The sequence below is a fragment of the Jaculus jaculus genome, chromosome 3 (genome assembly GCF_020740685.1).
Source record: "Jaculus jaculus isolate mJacJac1 chromosome 3, mJacJac1.mat.Y.cur, whole genome shotgun sequence".
Lineage (NCBI taxonomy): Eukaryota > Metazoa > Chordata > Mammalia > Rodentia > Dipodidae > Jaculus > Jaculus jaculus.
The window spans coordinates 107468705-107490132 of record NC_059104.1 but is presented as its reverse complement, the minus strand read 5'-3'; the positions used below and the strand labels follow the sequence as shown (position 1 = coordinate 107490132).

Here is a 21428-nt window from a genome sequence, read left to right as displayed (position 1 = left end):
GGCTTTACATGGGCACTGGGGAATTGAGCCCCAGTCATTAGGTGTTGCTGGCAAGTGTGTTAACCACTGAGCCATTTCTCCTGTCTCGCTCCCTCCCTTCCTGTCTCCCTGTTTTGTGTATTTTTTAAAATTTTATTTATTATTTTTACTAATTAATTTATTTACTTATTTATTTATTTTTAGGTAGCATCACACTCTCACACACAGGCTGATCTGGAATTCACCATGTAGTCATGGGCTGTCCTCAAACTCATTGTGATTCTCCTATTTCTGCCTCCCTGGGTGCTGGGATTAAAGACCTGCGCCATCATGCCTAGCTGGGAAATCTTGAAATGGTCACTTATTTAAAACAATAGCCATTCCCCTGTTCTGCATTTAGGGTTGCTAGATAAGTAAATAAGAATTAAAGTGCAAATTCACAAGTTTAGCACACAAGGATGGACAAAGAGAATCATGAGAATGTTTCAAAGTATTTGTCCTTTGACATTTGGTTTGACTATCCACAGCTAACATATAAATAATTAGTCATTTTGATACTTTGAGACATCATTAAGAAACTTTACATAGGATCAGGTATTGTATAATAGACAAATAGATATGTATGCTAGCATAGATGTATGGCTTAGACAAAGAGCTTTCTTGAGAACTGAGTGTTTGCTGTATATCTTATAACAGTAAATATATACAACTGTTGTAGGTAATTACAATCTATTGTAAGAATAAAGACAAAATATGGTACTCATATTCTTCTCTGAGCAGATTCTTGTCTATAAACAGGCCGTTATCATTCATGAGCCTGTCTTACTATGACAGATTCCTCCTTTGACTTAAAGCAGTGATCTTCATGTCAGGCATTGTGAGTTCTTCATTATCCATTCTTTGTGGTGGTCAGGAATTAATGTTTTGTGCTAGCACTTTCAGATAGGCTTTAAGTACCTTAAGAAATGTTAATGTTTTAAAATATTGTCAGTTGTTAGCTTCCTTCATTTTCATACCATCAGCTCTCCTCCAGGCCCCAAAGATGTTTCATTCTCCTGAATCTTTCAGAGGAACTACTACAGCAGAGATTATAAAGTCTGTCTCGTTGGTTAGTGCTTATTTGTGTAGACCATCCTGAAGGACTAGCTTTCTTTTAAGTATTGGTGCCTTCCAGTGTGGACAGCTTAACCATTTCTACAGAAACTGAGTGTTTTAATGCTTTCCTGTTCTCTTTAAGGTGAAAATGGTAATGATGTAGGAATTTAGTGCTAAATCAAAAATTTATCCTTTCTAGAGTATGAAGCACTTACAATGAAGATTCTTCAGTAGAATGTTAAAAGGCATATTTAGAGGCTGGAGAGATGGCCTAGCAGCTAAAGGCACTTTCTTGCAAAGTCCATAGGCCTTGGTTCAGTTTTCCAGTGCCCACATAAAGCCAGATGCACAAAGTGGCACTTATGTCCAGACTTCATTTGCTGCTGCAAGACGTTCTGGTGTGCCTATTCTCTCACTCTTAAATAAATACTTTTTTAAAAAAAAAAACATATTTAATACAATCATGAGTGAAGTAGAAAGTGGAGTCTGAGGTTTAGCAATATCATACTTAGATTTTTACTAAGTTCTGTTTAAAAATCATACCCTTTCTATATATACTAAGAGAAGTTCAGGCCAGTTTGAAGTCCAGATGTCTTTTCTTTCTTGCTTCTCTGAGGAGGAAAGAGAATTTTGAAATACCTATCTCTCTCTCTTTTTTTTTTTTAACTTTCTAACCTTTTTCTTTTTGTTAACTATTTTGTACACATGTAACCCTTTACATGAGAGTGGCATAATCTGGCTCTGACTGGAAAACTGAAAAGCTGAAAATTTAGGCTAGTTTTGTTAATTTGTTCTGTGATCCCAGGAAATTTGCTTCAACTACTGCTCTACATATATTCCTTGCTTGTGTAGTAGTATTAAATCTGTAACATGAGGGTGTTAGTTATTTTTGTGTGCATGTGGTATGAAACACTTACAATGAAGATTCTTCAGTAGAATGTTAAAAGGCATATTTAGGGCTGGAGAGATGGTTCGGAGGCTAAAGGCACTTGCTTGCAAAGCTTGCAGGGCCTGGTTCAATTTTCCATTGCCCACATAAAGCCAGATGCACAGAGTGGCATATATGTCTGGAGTTTGTAGCCAAAATTATAAATCTAAAGTAACAAAATTTCATCACTGACAAAAGAAACAGTAAAAAATTGTAACCAAACTAAGGCAAGAGTTGTGGTATAATGATTACTAAGGTGACCTTTAATTTTTGAGTACCTGATTTTAGTGAACCTTAATAATTCAGCTAATAGGTTTCCAATAAGTAAAATAAATAATTTAAAGTCATCTTCCCTCACAATGTGATTCACATGCCATTACAACAGTGGCTGCCATAATTTTGAATGGAATTGATCTGTGTGATACAAATGTAAAGGTATTACTTGCTATGAGTACAAATTAGTTGCAAGGTGAAGTTAATCCAGTATCTCACTGAATACTATATGCTGGACCAATCAAAACCATCACATGTATGTATGGCTACAGCGTTGATCAGCTCATCCAAACCTGACACTGACACTGAGTGAAATAATTACAGATATTTGTAGATAAAGCACAGTGCTTGATACTTTGAGAAAACACTGTGAGGCATGGTTCTGTAGGAGTCTTAATTGTTGTTGACATTGAGTATGTATATGTGCTTTAACTTCTTAAAATCATGGTATTTTCTCATATGCCTTGAACACAAGATGGTGCAAATCTTTAGCTGACAACTCCTGTGCCTGCCATGTCTTACTTTGCTACTCTTACTTTTAACTTGCTTTAAGTTATTAATCCTTAGAAATGTGCTGTTCTATAGCATTCTATTTTCTCTGCACTAATATTTTGGAATAATTTTTACTGTGATTTCTCTTTTGTGTGGTTATAAATTATTTTGACTTTTTAAAAAATTTTATTTTTATTTATTTGAGAGCCACAGATGAGAGAGAGAGAGAGGGAGGGGGAGGGAGAGAGAGAGGGAGAGAATGGGCGTGCCAGGACCTCCAGCCACTGCAAACGAACTCCAGATGCGTGCGCCCCCTTGTGCATCTGGCTAATGTGGGTCCTGGGGAATGGAGCCTTGAACCCGGGTCCTTAGGCTTCACAGGCAAGCGTTTAACCGCTAAGCCGTCTCTCCAGCCCTTGACTTTTTTTTTTTTTTTTTTTAAAGAGAAGCCAGCACAAACACTCTTGTTGCAGTAATAAAATTTGAAACTCATGTGGTTCAGGGGATGCAAAAGCAATAATTTCTATCACCAAAGTGTGGAAGCTGTCAATCAAAAAAGGGGGATAAACAGGAGAAGCTGAAGCTATGGTAACCAGCATCATTTTCTTAAGAGAACATTCAAGGATTTGTCACAATGACTGGGCTTTCATTGAGTGATAAGTCTAAAAACAGCACCTTCAATTTAAACTTTTGACTAAAGTTCTCAATGTTTGGGAAATGGAGTTTGGATAGTCATGTGGTGACAAAAATCCCTGAAAAGCCCTTAGGAGGGGAAAATAGGCTGAAAAGAAATTTTAGGCCAGGTCATGAAGAAGGTCCAACATTGCAGTGAAAACCTGCTTTAAAAGGCAGTGGGTTTCGGGGAGGATGAGAAAGGCTGGTGGAGGCAAACCCCTCTCTCGTCCTCCCCACTTCAATTTGAGCAGTTCTTGGAATTTAACAGTACATCTCTCACAGGGAGAATAATTTATCCCTCCACAGCATTTCAAGTCTGCTTTGGCCTCACAGGCGCAGCAGCAAGAATGTCTTCATATATAATGGATAAAAAAGTTTATTCAAAAATAAAATAAAAATTCTTGTAAACCCACCCCCAACACCAGTTCCCAGTCTAAAGTTAACCTATTGCTTGAGCTGTTAATCCTTGACAATATACTTAATTGGAAACTAGATCAAAAAGACTGAAACTGAATCCTTCACCCCAAAACAAAATGAGTAACTTGAGGTTGATGGCATAGAGTTCAGGTAAACATATATACAAGGAGAGTTGGGAAGAGGACATGCATGTCAGAAGCAAAGCTGAGTGACAGAACACATTCAGTCAGGTAGACGTTTATACAGAGTGTAGTAGGACATCAGGATTCATGTGCACAAGTCTGGAGGCCACTGCTGTCATTCCATTTTCAGAAGCTCCACATCAAAGACCAGAGTGGCCTATGGTGGAATGATGTCTGGGTACTGGGTGGCTCCATAGACACATAACCTGGGGAAATAGTCAGTTGGGCTTTCTGACCCACACTGGTCTAGGCCATCCCTTCTTTCAGGTCCTGGATCACCTCCTGTTTGCCATAAGCTGAAAGGGCTTCTTTCTGTCCCAGGAGGAGTCAAATTTCTTTCCATCTGCAAGCATTCTGGCGTAATTCACCACCACGCAGGTCTGGTGCTTCAGGAAGGTGCATCACTTAGGAAAGGTGGGGAGGGGGTAGAGCATGATAGTTTCCACCTGCACTCCCATGGTAGTGGTGGAAGCTGGGAAGGCGTGTGGAGCTCTGTCTCGTCTCTCAGCACCTATTTTGACTATAAAAAATATTTTTATTTATTCTTTATGTTAGTGAGACATAAAGAGGCAGAGAGAGAGAGAGAGAAAGAGGCAGGGAGAAGACAGGGAGTTAAGAGTGTGTATGGATGTGTGTGCCAGGGCCTCTTGCTACTGCACATGAATTCCAGATGCATGCACCACTCTGTTCATCTAGCATTATGTGGGTACTAGGGAATTGAACCCAGGCCATCGGGCTTTGTAAGGAAGTAATTTTAACTGCTGAGCAACCTCTACAGCGCTACTTTGACTTTTTCCATAGGCATTTCTTTACATTCTTGTAATCTTGTGCTAAAATCTGACATCTTTTGTTTATTTTAAAACCAGTTACAGAGGTCTTAGAAGTATAATGGCTTTATTGCTACTTACACATATGCATTTCAAAATAAACAGAAAGAGGCATATGGACAGTGTTTATCCTTAATATTTTCTCATTATGAATGATAAGAGCATGTAAAGTTAGCATTATTATTTCATTTAAGGAAAACAAAAACAGAAAAGGAATTGTTAGCATAAGATCATGTAGTTTTTCCTATGCTGTTGGTGACTTGGTACCAACGTAGTAGATGCACAACTATATTAAATTATTTTGTAATGCTAAACTTCACCTTTACATGTAATGTTAAACAGTGGCTATGTAGTATTTGAAGATATGCTTGCTTAAGGTCCCAGAATCTGTCTGCAGCTATAGCCCTCTGCTTCTTTTGATCACTTACTGAGTATGCGCATTGACCAAGGTTTTTTTAATGCATGGCTCTTTTTATTTAGTTTGTCATTGGCCTATATACTCACTAATTACTTACTAATACCACACTTATACACAGATAAGGTTGTGATTTGCCCAAATTAAAGTTGTACAGCCAGAGGAATAAAGATTTAATAAAAATCTGTCAGTAACTAATGCTGCTCCTGTTGTTTGTCCCATCCATGCTCTGATTTTTCCCATCTGGGTATCCAGTTGTTCATGGAAGTGTCTGGGGAAGGGGAACTAGTGGCAGCTAAAATCCAGCATTTGCTTCCCAAGCTGTGAACTATGGCAGGGCTATATCTCTTTTGGAGAAAGGGGTAAGAGTACTTGGTTCTAGTTATGCTTCTGGTATTGACCTTATAGGTGCTTACTGTTCATGTCTTTTGTCTTTGCTTGTACTATGCCATCATTCAAACTGCATGTTTTAATATTTCTAAGTGTCCCAATCCCTTTTTACCCTGACCACAATTTAAATGATTTCAGTTTTCATTTTTGCTTGTGTGTGTGGTGTGGTATATGCATGTTTGTGTGCCCATGTCGTACCCTATGCCTGTGGTGGCTGGGTGTTCTAGTCCATCACTCTTTTGCTCCTTATGTTAGTCAGAGTCTGTTACTGATCCCTGTGATCCAACCCTTCCCAACCATATCCCTACATTTCTCTGGTCTCTGTTTCTCTGCAGGTAGAACTGGGGTTACAGGTGTCTGTGGCCACATCCAGCTATTTTAAGGATCCTGGGATTGAACTGGAATTACTCTTCTCAGGACTGAAGCCCTCATGCTTACACAGGAAGTGCCATTAACCACTAAGGCATCTCTCCAGTCCAAAAGGACATATCTTAAAGGAAGTGTGCCTTACTTAATGTCTACGACCACTGCAGTCTCAGTAGCAGATCTTACTTTCCACTGGCTTCTGTAGTACTTCAGTTATATAGTTCTTCCTATAAAATATTTCACTCTCGTTCTTACATTTAAATTATATATGTCTGTATATTATGAGTACTGTTAATGTAGAAGCACTCTTAGAACATGGACCAGCTTTTCTCTCTGTCTGTCTGTCTCTCTCTCTCTCTCTCTTTGGCCACAGAGTTTTCATATTTTTGTTATATATAATAAGCACTCAAGAAATACTTACTATATAAATCCAATGTAGAAGCTGATGAGGTTCTAGATTTCTTGATCCAGTTAGATGAAAATGTGTATTACTTAGCCAGGCGTGGTGGCGCACGCCTTTAATCCCAGCACCCAGGAGGCAGAGGTAGGAGGATCGCCATGAGTTCAAGGCCACCCTGAGACTACAGAGTGAATTCCAGGTCAGCCTGAGCTAGAGTGAGACCCTACCTTGAAAAACAAAACAAAACAAACTAAAAAAAAAAATGTGTATTTCTTGCTGAATTAAAATTATTGAATTTATTTCTGAGGCTGGAACTGTAAACACACGAGTTTCCACCTACCTAGACATCCAGCTAGCATAGTGCAGTATAGATTTTTCTGTGTGCTGAATGTTCCCAGATGTGTTGGAATTTTTTTTTTTTTTTAACAGATAAAGGCTTTAGGAAGTGTCTCTGTTCCAAATAAAATGGAAACTCATAGCCATACTGCTGCAGTCTTAAGCATTTTACTTGTTAATAAGTAACTACTATATTTTTCCTTGGGTTCTATCTACATTATAAATAGTAGGGCAGATGGGCCAGTCAGCTGAAATCTGAAGGACACAAATGTCTCCTTAGGAATATCTAAAACATTTCATGGTTTATCTGTAGTGATTTTAATTTAACATGTAAGGTAATAAAAAGTCATTATGGGATTTTAATGGCTTAAAATATAATCTAATACTGGATTCTCAAAGTACTTGAGGAAACTTGTTTGGGGGCATTCTATCTACTAACCTTAAGTGACTAGTGAGATTTAAGTGTTACATGACCAGTTGTCATGGGACTATTAGTGTCAAGAATAAAAGTTTGAAACCAGGAACATAATGGATCTTTTTGAATACACAGAGTTGCCAGCACAGCAGTGTGTGTTTGAACACTGCAGATAGTAACACGCTTAGGAGATCTACGTGTGCTTGTAGTGCTGGTTACCAGAGGTCTTGGTACCATTACAAGCAAACAAGGGCACAAAACTATATGCCTACTAGCTATGCTTGGGGTATAGCAAAACTTGGTTTTAGAAAAACCTCATGAGCATAAACTCCTCCAGTAGCAAAGATGATTGCACTCTTACAGAGTTCAGTTAGATGTTTATGACACAATGGAAACTGTCACACAAATCCAGATTTTGTTCATAATAGCCTTCGGTTGTGTTTGAGCTGACATCATGTCTCTTCCTCATCATTCCTTTGCTAGTTTTTCCGCTCACCCTATAACTGGATCTTTTCAAAGGAATATATATTTTTTAATTGTTTTTTTAATAACAACTTCCATGATTATAAAAATACCCCATGGTATTACCCTCCCTCCCCCCACTTTCCCCTTTGAAACTCCATCTCAATCAGTCTCTCTTTTATTTTGATGTCATGATCTTTTCCTCCTCTTATGATGGTCTTATGCAGGTAGTGTCAGGCCCTGTGAGGCCATGGATATCCAGGCCATTTTGTGTCTGGAGGGAGCATGTTGTATGGAGTCCTGCCCTTCCTTTGGCTCTTACATTCTTTCCACTACCTCTTCCACATTAGACCCTGAGCCTTGGAAGGTGTAATATAGATACTGCAGTGCTGAGCACTGCGGTCATTTTTTTCGATCACCATGATACCTTCTGAGTCGTCCCAAGGTCACTGCCATTTGAAAAGAGAAGATTCTCTATCAAAAGTGAGAGTAGCATTAATATAAGGGTGTGAACATTGACAGAAGTGCTTACTGGGCAGTTTGATAAGTACAGTATATATATTTAGCCAGACAACAGCAGATGTTACACCCCTAGGGCTCATGATTACCCCTGTTTTAAGTTTTCAGTTTTAGGCATATATTCCCTCCCATGGAGTGGTCCTCCAGTCCAATTAGAGGGCAGTTGGTTTCCCCCATAACAGACATGGCATTTTTGCACCCATTGGGTCATTTGGCCAGGTGGCCAAATATAAGGCTTGCAGTGTCCATTGTTGAGTATCTTCACTGGTGATTTGGAGTCTTCAGCAATAGGGTCTTACCATCTATTCCTGGTAGGAAACCAAGGGCCTTGGCAATGGCCTATAATGTTTTGGGGGCATCAGGGACCTCCCTGACCAACAACTCACTGGAAGATATCCCAACAAAGGAATATATTTTTATGTTCTCTATTGAGTAACTCTATATATTTGTATTATGTGTATGTTACATTAAAATTTAAGTCAACATTTTTGAGATCTAAAAAAGAATGGTAGTTTTTACCAGCTCCACCAAATTGCATTAGGATCTTGTCCTTGACAGTCACTGCTCTGCCTTCTGTCTTTGTGATCTTCCTGTATGGAAACTTCACATAAGTGGATTCATATAACAGGTTGCCAAGTTCTTTTACTTTGCTTCATCTACTTTGTAGCCTGGATGAGTACATTATTTCTTCCCTTGATAAGTAATATCGTATTGTATGCATAGCCTACATCTTATTTCTCCATTTATTTATAGCACATTTGAATTTTTTCCACCCTTTTAGCTATTTGGAAAAATGCTATTATGAACATTTATTTGCAAGCTTTTCTGGGCCTATCTTTTCAGTTCTGCTGGGCATGCATTGTAATTGGGTTGTATGATGGTGGTGATGAACTTTTTGAAAAACTGGTTGTTAATTGATTCTTGTTTTGTTCTTCCTTTATTCTACTTTGAGAATTTCTTATTATTTTTATTTAATAATTGGTATTAGGAAGTAGATTGGGAGAGAGAAAAGGAGGGAATATTGTTGTGACTTCTTTTAAGTGGATAATTTGTTTCAAAACTAACCAGTTAGAAATGATCCTACTCTAAGGAGACTGTAGTCAGCAGTGTCTTTATAAAATTAAGCTGGAAATGTACATTTATTGACATCTTTTTAAAATTTATTTTATTTATTTGATAGAGATAGAAAGAGGCAGAGAGGGGGGGGGGAGGGAGGGAGAGAGAGAGAATGAGCACACCAGGGCCTTTAGCCAGTATAAATGAATTCCAGACACATATACCACCTTGTGTGTCTGGCTTATGTGGGTCCTAAGGCGTTGAACCTTGGTCCTTTGGCTTCGCAGGCAAATGACTTAACTGCTAAACCATCTCTCTAGCCTTTTTTATTTTTTTAATACATATATGCCCTCTCTCCTAACCCTTTTTTACTGGGGGCCCTCCTTAATGGGGTTATTGGTATTCACTATGGGAGTTGTGAAGGCCTCAGTCAGTCTTTATGTTGCGAGGGCCAGGACCCTGTCTGAAGATACTTCTACACACCCTGTGGCTCTCCTTTCACCCCCTTTCCTACAATATTCCCTGAGTCTTGATGGGTATGATAGAAGTCTGATTTAGTGTTGAGTGTTATATCTTCTAGATTTCTGCTTTGATGAGTTTTAAATGATCACAATCTCCCTGAACCTGGCTGTCAGGCTAGCAGTAAGAGCAGTATTTTTTGTGGCAGCTTCTTCTGCAATGTCTCCTGGGCCTCTGTAGATGTGATGGAGGTGATCCATGTCAAGGTAGGCAGTCAGCTGTCTTTTCTTTTCCTATTGATGGATCTTGGATCTCCCCAGTAATTTCTGCCATCTGTAAAAGGAAACATGTTCTTTAACTAAGAGTGAGAGCACTTTAAAGAAAGGGGTTAAGCATAGTGATTTGAGAGACTTTTTGTTCACTGACATTTCATTCAGTGGCATGGCAATGATTTATTTCCTTGGAAGATATGCTGTTATAGTTTATAATATTTTTACATTTGCTAAAATGCTTTCCTTGTATCTAATGATTTTGTATTTTTGTGTGTATGTGGTTAATGGATTTCTTCATTCTACTGGATTCATTCATACAGTTTTTTCAAAATATGGATTTATTTCTGATTTTAAAATTACTATTAATTTTACCAAATAAAAACAGTTTTAGTCTTTGTAGAGAAAAGCTTTCCCGGAGTTCATGGAGAGAGGATGGATGTAGGTTTCCACTTAGAGAAACAATAATGACTTCATGGAACGTGTCAGGAAGAATATAGGAGATGCAGACATGGTTGTGCTAGAGGTTGTCTCCTTGGTGTTATATTGCTCTGAAGCTACATCACAAGTAACTTCATAATGGTACTTTTCTCCCCCTGAGACAGAAGAGTTTTGACAAAAGACTGAAAAGAGAACACACGATTGTACTCATTTCATGGCTTTTTAAAGTTTATTGAATGTTATGAATTCTTCTTTTTTTCTTTTCTTTTTTCTTTTTCTTTTTTTGTGTTTCTCAGAAGCCTAAAATCTCTCAACGAGAGATTGACATGTGTCAGTAAGCAGTAGGTCACTGATCATTTTCATGGCTTCAGGAGTGAATAATCTCAAAGCCTAGAACTAGGATTTGTGACATACGCTTGTATTATTATTTCAGCCTCAATAAGTTAAGCTATAGGAAGCAGTAATCCCTGGCTATGGTTGGGAGACTGCTCATAGACTACTGAAAATTTTACCTTTCTTCTTCTATAAGTTTTCTTATTTGTGTATACTACATATTTTCTGTGAATTTGTGCCTTCCAGGAATCTCAGGTTACTCCTCCCCAGTCTAAATCCTTTTCGCATCTATAATCATAACAAAGAGCCCAAATAGACTTCTTTTAAGACTTTTAGTTTTCTTTTGCTTGATTTCAAAAAACATTATTTTAAGTTGCCATTTGGTTGGTAAAAAGGGGAAAACATCTACTAACTCACTGTGAATGCTTTCAAATTTGGAACTCTTTGTTTTAAACTTGCATCCAGTAAATTATACTATTTTGACTCACTCATATGGGGTTTTTAAAATGCATATAAAGTCATATGTCATAAAAACTCTAAAATAAAAAATGGTGAATTCCATATTCTCAAAAATTGTCCTCTTGTTGCCTCCCACCAACCCTAGCTCCATGCAATCACTGATGTGTTCTGGTCCTTTTAAGTTTTCCATTTCCAGAATTTCATATAAAATGAATCATCAGATATCTAACCCTTTGTTTCTGACATTTTTCTTTCAGTGAGATGAGCATAAATCCACTTATATTGTTACATGGACCAATCCTTTCATTATTGAGTAATCTGCCAATTACCAAACTTAGTTTCTGTTTAACAAAATAACACATGTATTTGCCTACCCATTTGACATTAGTGCTTTTACCTTTTATGACGTTAATTTTCTCTTACATTTTAGTTAAATTCTTCTATGCATATTTTATATTTTTTCTAAAATGAATATGCTGCTTTCCAATGAGATTTAAATCTGTTTCATCTTTCTACTCATGTTAGAACTAGGTTTTGAGAAAGCAGAAGAAACCTTAGGAGGGATAGTACCATTAGACTAAATGCTTATGACAACCTTTGATGTTAGCTGTTAGTGTTCATACAGATAAAGAAATAGAAGCTTCTTGAGTTAGGTAAATTACTTTGAAAATACAACTAGATGCTGATAAAGCAGTGATGAAACCAATGTTTGACTTCTCATATTCAAGTATTCAGTATTGTGGAAAGAATTGCAAACTGGGCTTAAGATTGTGTTTAGTGTCTTACTTGGTATATTTGTCTTCTGGAAAGTGATGACAATAGAATATCCCATTAATAGATTATTATTAAATTGTACCATTGTTATGTGCCCTGCAGGGCTCTGTGAAAGACTGAGATATATTATATATATATATATGTTAAGTATATATATATATAGATATGGCAAGTAAGCAAGTGAGTGAGCAATTTAGGAAGAATAATAAATTATATGCAGTTTATTCTTGGAAGCATTTTATTTCATTTGCTAATATAAGTGTTTAGGTTAAAATATGGAATCCGAGTCTTTCCCTGGCATGCTGTTGTTCAGATGATATTCTTCTGTGGTAGTGCTCAGACCACAGTTAGTGTGCCTTAGATCTTGTTAAATGAATATTCTCAATTCTGAAGATGCTGCCAAAGTGGAATTTTTGAATATGCATGAGGTAGCTTTTTCCTACCATTCATAACTTTGTTCACTGAATGTATGATTGATGTCACTTCTTCATAGTCTGGTAATCAGTTAGTCTCATTATTTTGAAAAGCTCAGAAAAGTAAGGAATTGAAGAATTTGGGTGAGTATTACAGGCCTCAAAGCACCCAGTTTTTTTTTTTAATTTATTTTTATTTATTTGAGAGTGAGAGAGAGAGAGAGAGAGAGAGAGAGAGAGAGAGAGAGAGAGAGAATAGGTGCGCCAGGTCCTCCAACCACTGCAAACTAACTCCAGATGCATGTGTCATCCTGTGCATCTGGCTTACGTGGGCCCTGGGGAATCAAGCCTAGAACTGGGATCCTCAGGCTTCACAGGCAAGCACTTAACCACTAAGCCATTTCTCCAGCCCCAAAGCACCCGGTTTTTATGAGCAGGTAGCCTTTGCTTGAATTTTCCTACTTATTCTCCCTGGAGATGACTTTTTTCACTCTGCATTGCCTCTTATCTTCTCTTCCTGTATGTTTAGGTGGCTAGAGCCAAAATGTGTTGCCTGTTTCTTTTTATCACTTTTATTCATTAATCTGGGTGTTACAATGAGCAATGCTATTTCTGAGCAGTATCCCCATAACTGTAGCTGTGGTTTTCAGTTGCATTTAAATGGTGTTTATTGTTGATGTACCAAGTACAAACAGTGCAGTTGAATTTCAAAAAATTATTTTTACACTATAACCCAACACCATATGGAACAAATGTCTAGAAGGTAAAAAGAAACTAAAATCATTTAAAATTATTTTCATTAATATTTTAACATTATTGAAAAGTAAAAGAAGCTGGGCATGGTGGTGCATGCCTTTAATCCCAGCACTTGGGAGGCAGAGGTAGGTGGATCGCCATGAGTTTGAGGCCCCCCCTGAGAGTACATCAAAGTTAATTCCAAGTCAGCCAGAACCAGAATGAGACCCTACCTCGGAGGAAAAAAAAAACAAAAAAAAAAAATTGAAGAGGCTAGGCTATCAACCTTAAGAATTTTGTACAGAAACAGTAATTTCTCAGCACTTATATCTCTTGTTAATATTTCATATCCTATACATTTATCTTAGTAAATGCTCATTTCTCATTTCAGTAAGCACACTTTATATCATTAACAGTTTTGTGTTAATAATTCAGAATAAAAAGCCTATTTCCTCTGTAACCTTTTCGGGGAGATACTTTGGGCAGTTGGTATGAGACTCTAGGCAAGAGAAAATAGAGGCATGAGTTTCAAGTTTAGATAGAAATTACTAGACAAAAAGGATGCCCTTATGTTCTTTAAACCCTATAAAGTATGTTTGAGACTGAAAAAAAAATACTATACAAGTAGCAGAAGTAGAGATTGAATGGATGAACCATGAGATTCTGGGTAATGTCAGAGAAAATATAGTTTATACCCAGGCTTTGGATGCCTTTGTAAGTCATGCAGTCATTTGAATCACAGTTTAATTTAAAAAATGGGAACAGTAACACTTGTTCTACTTCACAGGGCTTGAAGATCAAATGTAATGTTGAAACATTTTGTAAATGTGTTGTAGAATGTAAATTGTATCAAGAGAACATCACTTCTTTTCTGTGTTTCTATCATCAAAACAAAATCAAAATAGAAGCTATTCAGGTAGCATTTCATTTGTGGATATTTTCACTTGCCCTACTTATAAATGAATCTTCTAAATAACTATTTTAGGAACTACTTTATAGAGGCAAACCTGCATTTTTAATGTCAATGATCAATGTTTCCCCCTTCAGGTTCTGAATAGAGGAGCATGGGTGCATATGATGGTATGGAGGTGGCTTAAAGACAGTAGTTGGACCTTTCAGTCTGGAAATACCTGAAGAGAAATAGGCATGTTGACAACCATGGTTCATAATTAGTCAGCCATGTATGCGAGGAACTGTGAGCTGAAGATGCCATTAGATAGTAGCCTTTGAGCAAGGATAGTGGCTCCTGTTCACTCTTGTTCAGCTGTTCTCCAGAGTAGCAAATCTTTCTGTTGTAAATGTAAATGTTTTCTTTTGTTTCTTAATGCCTTCATATATGTGTACAGTGTGTTTTTATTCCATTCTTCCCAGGTCAGCTAATGTGGGTAACTCTCTTAAAATAGCATATTATCATTGGGGACCACAACCCAATCATCATCATTCTACACCCAAGAGCCTACAAGTGTATTTGGCTCAAGTAATAGCTGATTCTACCCTCATAACCTTCACAAAGGATTAGATACTAACATGAATTTTGGAGGTGCCCATGCAGTACAAAGAGTCTAGCTGGTGTTTCTTTCTTCGTGTATCTCTCATTCACGCTCCTTGTCTTTATCTTCATCCAGTCCTTCATGTCTCCTCTGTATCTTCATGGCTTTAAAAAAACTGATGTCTTCCTATTATGGGATTTTCGGTGACAGGGTATTTTCCCCTGGCCTGTGAATCCCAACTTTTAGCTCCTTGTCCATTCCAAAAAAGAATTAAGGAAATGGATTCTGGAAAGTTTAAATTATAAGGTCTATTTGGAGAAAAAATATTACCCAGGTATAGCAGACAGCTTCAGGTTTGCTGAGATAAACTTCCAGACCAGGCACAGTTATGGAGGAAGAGATCTTTATTGAAGCTTACAGATCCAGGGGAAGTTCCATAAATGGCAGAAGAAGCTGGCCTGCCTTCACAGGCCCAACCAGCCAGACAGAAGCACAAGCCTGAAAGCCAAAAGCCACAGCACACTTCAGAAACTCCAGCTAGGCACACTTTGCATATCTTTAGATTGAAATCTCAAACCCACCACCACACCTTAAGATCCACCCAGTGACACTGCCTCCAGCCAGGTGGCTACAGAAGCAAACTACAAACAATTAAAAAACTGAACATATTGGGGGCCATCTGTTTAAACCACCACACCAGGGAAAGACTAAAACAGATATACATACAGATGGAAAAAATTTTTAAATATTTAATTTTTATTTATTTATGTGAGAGAGAGACAGGTACAGAAATAGGCAGGTAGAGGGAGAGAGAGAATGGGCATGTGTGCCAGGGCCTCCAGCCCTGTAAACAAACTCCAGATGCATATATACCCCCTGTGCATCTGGCTTACATGAGTTCTGGGAAATCGAACCAAGGTCCTTTGGCTTTGCAGGCAAGTCCCTTAACCTAAGCCATCTCTCCAGCCCCAGATGGAAATTTAAAGGAACATACACCAGTGTGGGAAGTATACCATGAGGGTGTAGAGGAATATACATGTTTCCTTGTGGGAAGTGTAGCATGAAGAGTGTAAAGAAACACATCTACTCTTGTGTGAGAAGTGAAGAGGGAAGGTGTAGAGGCTGTCTCCTTCACACTAGCAAAAAAGAAGCTAAGAGATTAGTTAGTAAAATTCCCATAGCTTAGACGAGAGTAACAAAATGAAAAGGAAAATAAGTCCTCCCTCTCATCCTAGGCTAGGATGGGGGGAAGCACATTCCAAAACAGGGACCCTGAGGAAACGAACAGCCAAGAACCTTGCCCATTTGGCAAGCCTCTCATAGTTCACTGGGGTAGGCCTTACTGCCAGACTCTTTGGGCTTTTGTCCCACCACCTATTTAAAAAAATCTACCTTGTCCCTACTTTCTCATTGTTACATTTCTGTGATACCAATTTACTTAGTTATTCCCCTTTGAAAATACTTAAATGTTGTTCCTTTAGTTCGTTAGAGTAGAGATCTTCCAGCTATGGTGTCAGAACACAATGACAAGTCATGTGAGCTGATATTATATGACAGAATACTTGTGTTGCCTCTGATGAGAATCAGTCTAAAAGAGAACAAAATGAGGATAGCATTGTATTTGCAAATGGATCTTTTAATTGATTCATGAAATTACAAAGACAGGCAGAGCATTTACACTTTTTTTTTCTTTTTCCACTCTTTGGTTTTTTGAGGTAGCATCCCACTCTAGCCCAGGCTGACCTGTAATTCACTGTGTACTCTCAGGGTGACCTCATGGCAATCCTCCTACCTCTGCCTCCTAAGCAATGGGATTGCCACCACGCCCAACTGAGGTTTTTGATTTTTAAAATGCTTTTATTTACTTGAGAGACAGAGAGAAAAGGGGAGAGAGCGAATGAACGAGAATCAGCACAGGGAGAGCATGGCCCCCCTCCTGCTGCAAACTCTAGATGCATGTACCACATTGTGCATAGGGCTTTCTGTGGGTACTGGGGAGTTGAACCCGAGGTCATTACTTTGCAAACAAGCACTTTAACTGCTCAGCCATCTCTTTAGCCCTATGTCTTATTGTAGTTATGAATAATCATATGATTTTTAAATAAACTGGTAGCATCATAGTGTAGTTTTCATAATACAGGTGTTACACATTTTGTAGTTTTTATTTCTGATCATTCAATGAGTAGAACAAGAAACAAAATAATCACTATCAAAATGTCTTTTGTTCTAAGCTAAAAGTAGTTTGAAATTGTGTTTCTGAATAAATGATTTTCACCTTTAATTTATTTGTCATTGTCATGAGTTGAGTATAATGCAGCACAGATGATATGGTGAGTCAGGAGATAGCAAGGGCCTAATACTGTTTAAGACCAATCCAGATAATATCCATTTGATATTAGAATTTCATTCTAAATTAATTTTTCCTACAAGTACATAAATATTAACATTGGAATAGCAAGTGAGTTATTTTATGCCATACCTCACTTTATCATTTATTCCTTTTTATTAAATTGTATATAAGAAGAGAACTTGCTGTATAATTAATATTAAAGGGCCATATTAAATGGTATTAGATGTTAAGATAGTTGAATTAGCCAGGCAGGGTGGCATACGCCTTTAATCTTAGCCCTTGGGAGGCAGAGGTAGGAGGATTGCTGTGAGTTCGAGGCGACCCTGCCATTACATAGTAAATTCCAGGTCAGCCTGAGCTAGAGTGAGACCCTACCATGCCTGGCTCAAGATATGTTTTTAAAAGCACTTTCTGGAAACATTAAAATGAAACCCAAATAAACAGTTGTATACTGTGGATTAGTTTATAGGCAAAGAACCTGTTGCAATTGGGCTCACATTGCTGGTAGAAATCATCCAATCAAGAGCAGGTTGTGGGAAAAAGAGGCCTATTTTGGCTTACGGGCTCTCGGGGAAGCTCCACGATGGCAGGGGGAAATGTTGGCATGAATAGAGGGTGGACAATAGCAACAGGAGAGTGTGCCAAACACTGCCTTGTGGAAACTGGCTATAACACCTATAAGCCTGCCCCCAACAATACACTCCCTCCAGGAGGTGTTAATTCCCTAAGTTCCATCAGGTGGGAACCTAGCATTCAGAGCCCCTAAGTTTATAGGAGACAACCAAATCAAACTACCACATTCCACCCCTGGTCTCCATAAACTATTAACCACCCATGATGTAAAATGCAATGCATTTAGTCCAACTTTCAAGGTCCGCATAGTTTATATCAATTCCAATGATGTTCATACGTCCCAATAGTCTAAGATCTTTTAACTGAGCCATAATACCAAAAAATATCCCAGAAAATCACAGTGGCACAGAATAAACATTCACACTGCAAAAGATTGCACTGGGCATCGCAAAGAAACATTCAACCAACACAAGATTTAAACAGGGAAGACATCCAACTTTGTAAATTCAAGAACTCTAGCCAGTGACAAATCTCCAACTCCAATAATTCTAGCCAGCAACAAGTCTGTGGAGTTCCAATTCCACCCTTCCAGATGAGCTACTCAAAATCCTGGAAAATTTCATCAGGGCCAGCAGCTTTCCTTATCAGCCATGTCATGGTCCCAGCATCTCCACTGGGTCTCCACTGCAATCCACAGTTTATCCTCATGGCCCCATCCAGCAAACCTGCTTCACATTGCCCATGATCATTTCCAAAACACAAGACCATGTTGCAAACTCAATGACACTCTCTATTCTGCATTTCTTATACTCCATACCAGGTAGTGAGTGTGCCAATTTGTTATCTGGGGGAATAAAGCAGACTTTGAAGAATAGGATACTTACTCCTTAAGCAATCAGGCCCCTTCAAAAGAGTCTACATTCTTCCTGTTGCCTTGGTGCAGGTCATCTGGCTAATCTCAATGGTTGTAATCTCTCAGTTGCAGCTGAATGGGAAGTTAATTTCCAAATTTCCATCAGCTGAGAAGCTAGCATTCAGAACACATAAGTTTATGGGGTACACCTGAATCAAACTACCACCGAACCATTTCTAGATATGCCATAGAACAACCGTGAAGAAAAACAGACTTTTTTTCTAAGACAGTTGAAGGAAAACAATTGACAATATTTGTTACTGATGTTAAAATTTGAGCTTTTAAAGGAAAAAGAACTTGAAAAATGTAAGGTCACCCATATAATGTTTAGCTTGTAATCATTATAATTTCCCATTAATGAAAAGGCCTTTTAAATACTTTATTTATTTATTTGAGAGAGACAGAAAGAGAGAGGGGGAGAGAGAATGGGCATGCCAGGGCCTCTAGCCACTGCAAAAAACTGCAGACACATGTGCTACCTTGTGCATCTGACTTACTGGGTCCTAGGGAATCTGTCCTGCACCTTTAGGCTTCGTGGTCAAGAACCTTAACCATGAAGCCATCTCTCCAGTCCCTGAAAGGCTTTTGTTTTGTTTTGTTTTTTCGAGGTAGGGTCTCACTCTAGCCCAGGCTGACCTGGAATCACTATGGAGGGTGGCCTCGAACTCACGTCAATCCTCCTACTTCTACCTCCCAAGTGCTGGGATTAAAGGCATGCGCTACCACTCCCGGCTTCTAAAAGGGTTTTCGGTGAAATTACCTAATGTGTTTTGTTTTGTTTTTTAGAGGTAATTGCTCTAGTCCAGGCTGACCTGGATTCACTATGTAGTCTCAGGATGGCCTTGAACTCACAGTGACCCTCTTACCTCTGCCTCTTGAGTGCTGGAATTAAAGGCATGTGCCACTTCTCCCGACAGCAAATGTAAAAAAAATATATCATTTATAGATATATAGATATAGATACAGTTATTTTTTTATTTCCAAACAGAGAATAGGGGGAGAAAATGGGTGCACCAGGCCCTCGTGCTGTTGCAAACGAATTCCAGATGTATGCACCAGTTTGTGTATCTGGCTTTATGTGTGTACTGGGGAATTGAACCCAAGTCTTAGGCTTGGTAGTCAAGCACTTTTAACTGCTGATCCATCTCTCCAGCCCAACAAATGTCTTATATATTTATTTATTTATTCATTTATTTGAAAGTGACAGAGAAAGAGGCAGATAGAGAGAGAGAATGGGCGTGCAAGGTTCTCCGGCCACTGCAAACGAACTCCAGACACTTGTGCCCCTTGTGCATATGGCTAACGTTTGTCCTGGGGAATCAAGCCTCGAACCAGGGTCCTTAGGCTTCATAGGCAAGCGCTTAACCACTAAGCCATCTCTCCAGCCGAAATGTCATTTTTAAATGATTGCATATTGCAGGGGCTAGGGAGATTGCTAAATAATTAAGATGCTTAATTGCAAAGCCTGCCAGGCTGTCTTCAGTTTCCCAGTACCCACATAAAGCTGGAAAGTCATATGCAAAGTGGTGCATGTATCTGTGATCTCAAGGTGCCTACTGCAATAGAGAGTGGAGTCAGAGTCTTAAGCTTATAGGGCCTGCTCCATTGAGGTTCATTTGCAGTCTGACAGTTCATTTGCAGTAGCAAGAGGCCCTAGGCTGGGATATGGCTCAGCAGTTAAAAATGCTTGCTTGCAAAGTCTGCTGGCCGAGGTTCAGTTTCTCAGTGCTCATGTAAAGCCAGATGCACAAAGTGTCGCACGCATCTGGGATTCATTTGCATCTATAAGCTGCTCTTCTGGCATGTGCATGTGTATTCTCTCTCTCTCTCTCTCTCTCTCTCTCTCTCTCTCTCTCTCTCTCTCTCTCTCTGCGCTTCTCTTTCTTAAATAAATACAATAAAAACATTTAAGAAGAGATCTTGTCTCAAAAAGGTCGAAATACAGGCAACTCAAAGTTGTGCTCTGACCTACATAAATAAGTAAATATTGTATAGTGTAATGAAACTTGGAGAGCCACATAAGGACATTCTGTACCATCTGCCAAAAATTTTCCAAGTGACCACTGTATGATATTACAAAATCAGTCACTAGTAAAATAACCGTTTGAAGTAAAGAAAAGTGACCCAATAGATTTTAACATAACAAAGTACAAAGAGTGCACCTACATGCTTTCAAATGGTATATTGCAACTACTTTTTTTTGGGGGGGGGTTTCAAGGTAGGGTCTCACTTTAGCCCAGGTTGACCTGGAATTCGCTATGGAGTCTCAGGGTGGCCTCAGGGCAATCCTCCTACCTCTTTCTCCTGAGTGCTGGGATTAAAGGTGTGCACCACCACACCCAGCTAATGCAGCTACTTCTGAACAAGCTACTGCTCCTGGAGGTTTGTTTGCCTTAGAGAAAACTGACTAAAGCTATCTGCCAAGGTTAAACTAACTACTCAAGGGAACTGTCTTTCTGTGAGAAGCCAGGGTTTCTTCTTATACTTCTGACAGAACAAGATATTGTAGCAGATTGAATGCAGAAGCTCATTTAAAAATTAAGCTATCTTTTAAGTCAGGCTCTAGAGATTTGAAAAGTATAAAACAGTTTTCCTTACTTTGGGGGCAAATAAGATTTTGGTTTTTAAAAAGCAAAACTGTTTTTTATGATAACACATAATTTATTATTAAATGACTTTATAAATTATATTTTAACTCTTACAACTTCAGATATAGTACATGTCAGCAGATGTTCTTCACATTAACAAGAGCTTTTTTAAAATTTTTAACTGTTCTTAAGTATAAAAGATATCCTGACAGCAAAAATTGAGAACTGTTTATAGAGTTGATCTGCCTCCACCTTCTTACAGCACATTCCTGTAAGATGAGCAGACTGAAAAATTGGACATGTATTTTATAGCCAAGGAGATTTAGTATTCTGGGATTATATGATGTCATTACATTTTCATTGATAATCTTTGTGTTCAGGTACATAATGAGAGATCGCCATAG

The 21428-nt window shown here is 38.4% G+C and overlaps 1 protein-coding gene and 1 pseudogene across 1 annotated transcript in view; one reads left to right on the top strand and one right to left on the bottom strand.

The window, feature by feature from the left end:
* The window catches only part of Ddx10 (DEAD-box helicase 10), a 173215-nt gene that overhangs the window by 136991 nt on the left and 14796 nt on the right, over nt 1-21428 (top strand). The gene's annotated exons all lie outside the window — the stretch shown is intronic.
* Nucleotides 4157-4499, bottom strand: LOC101607965 (annotated as a pseudogene).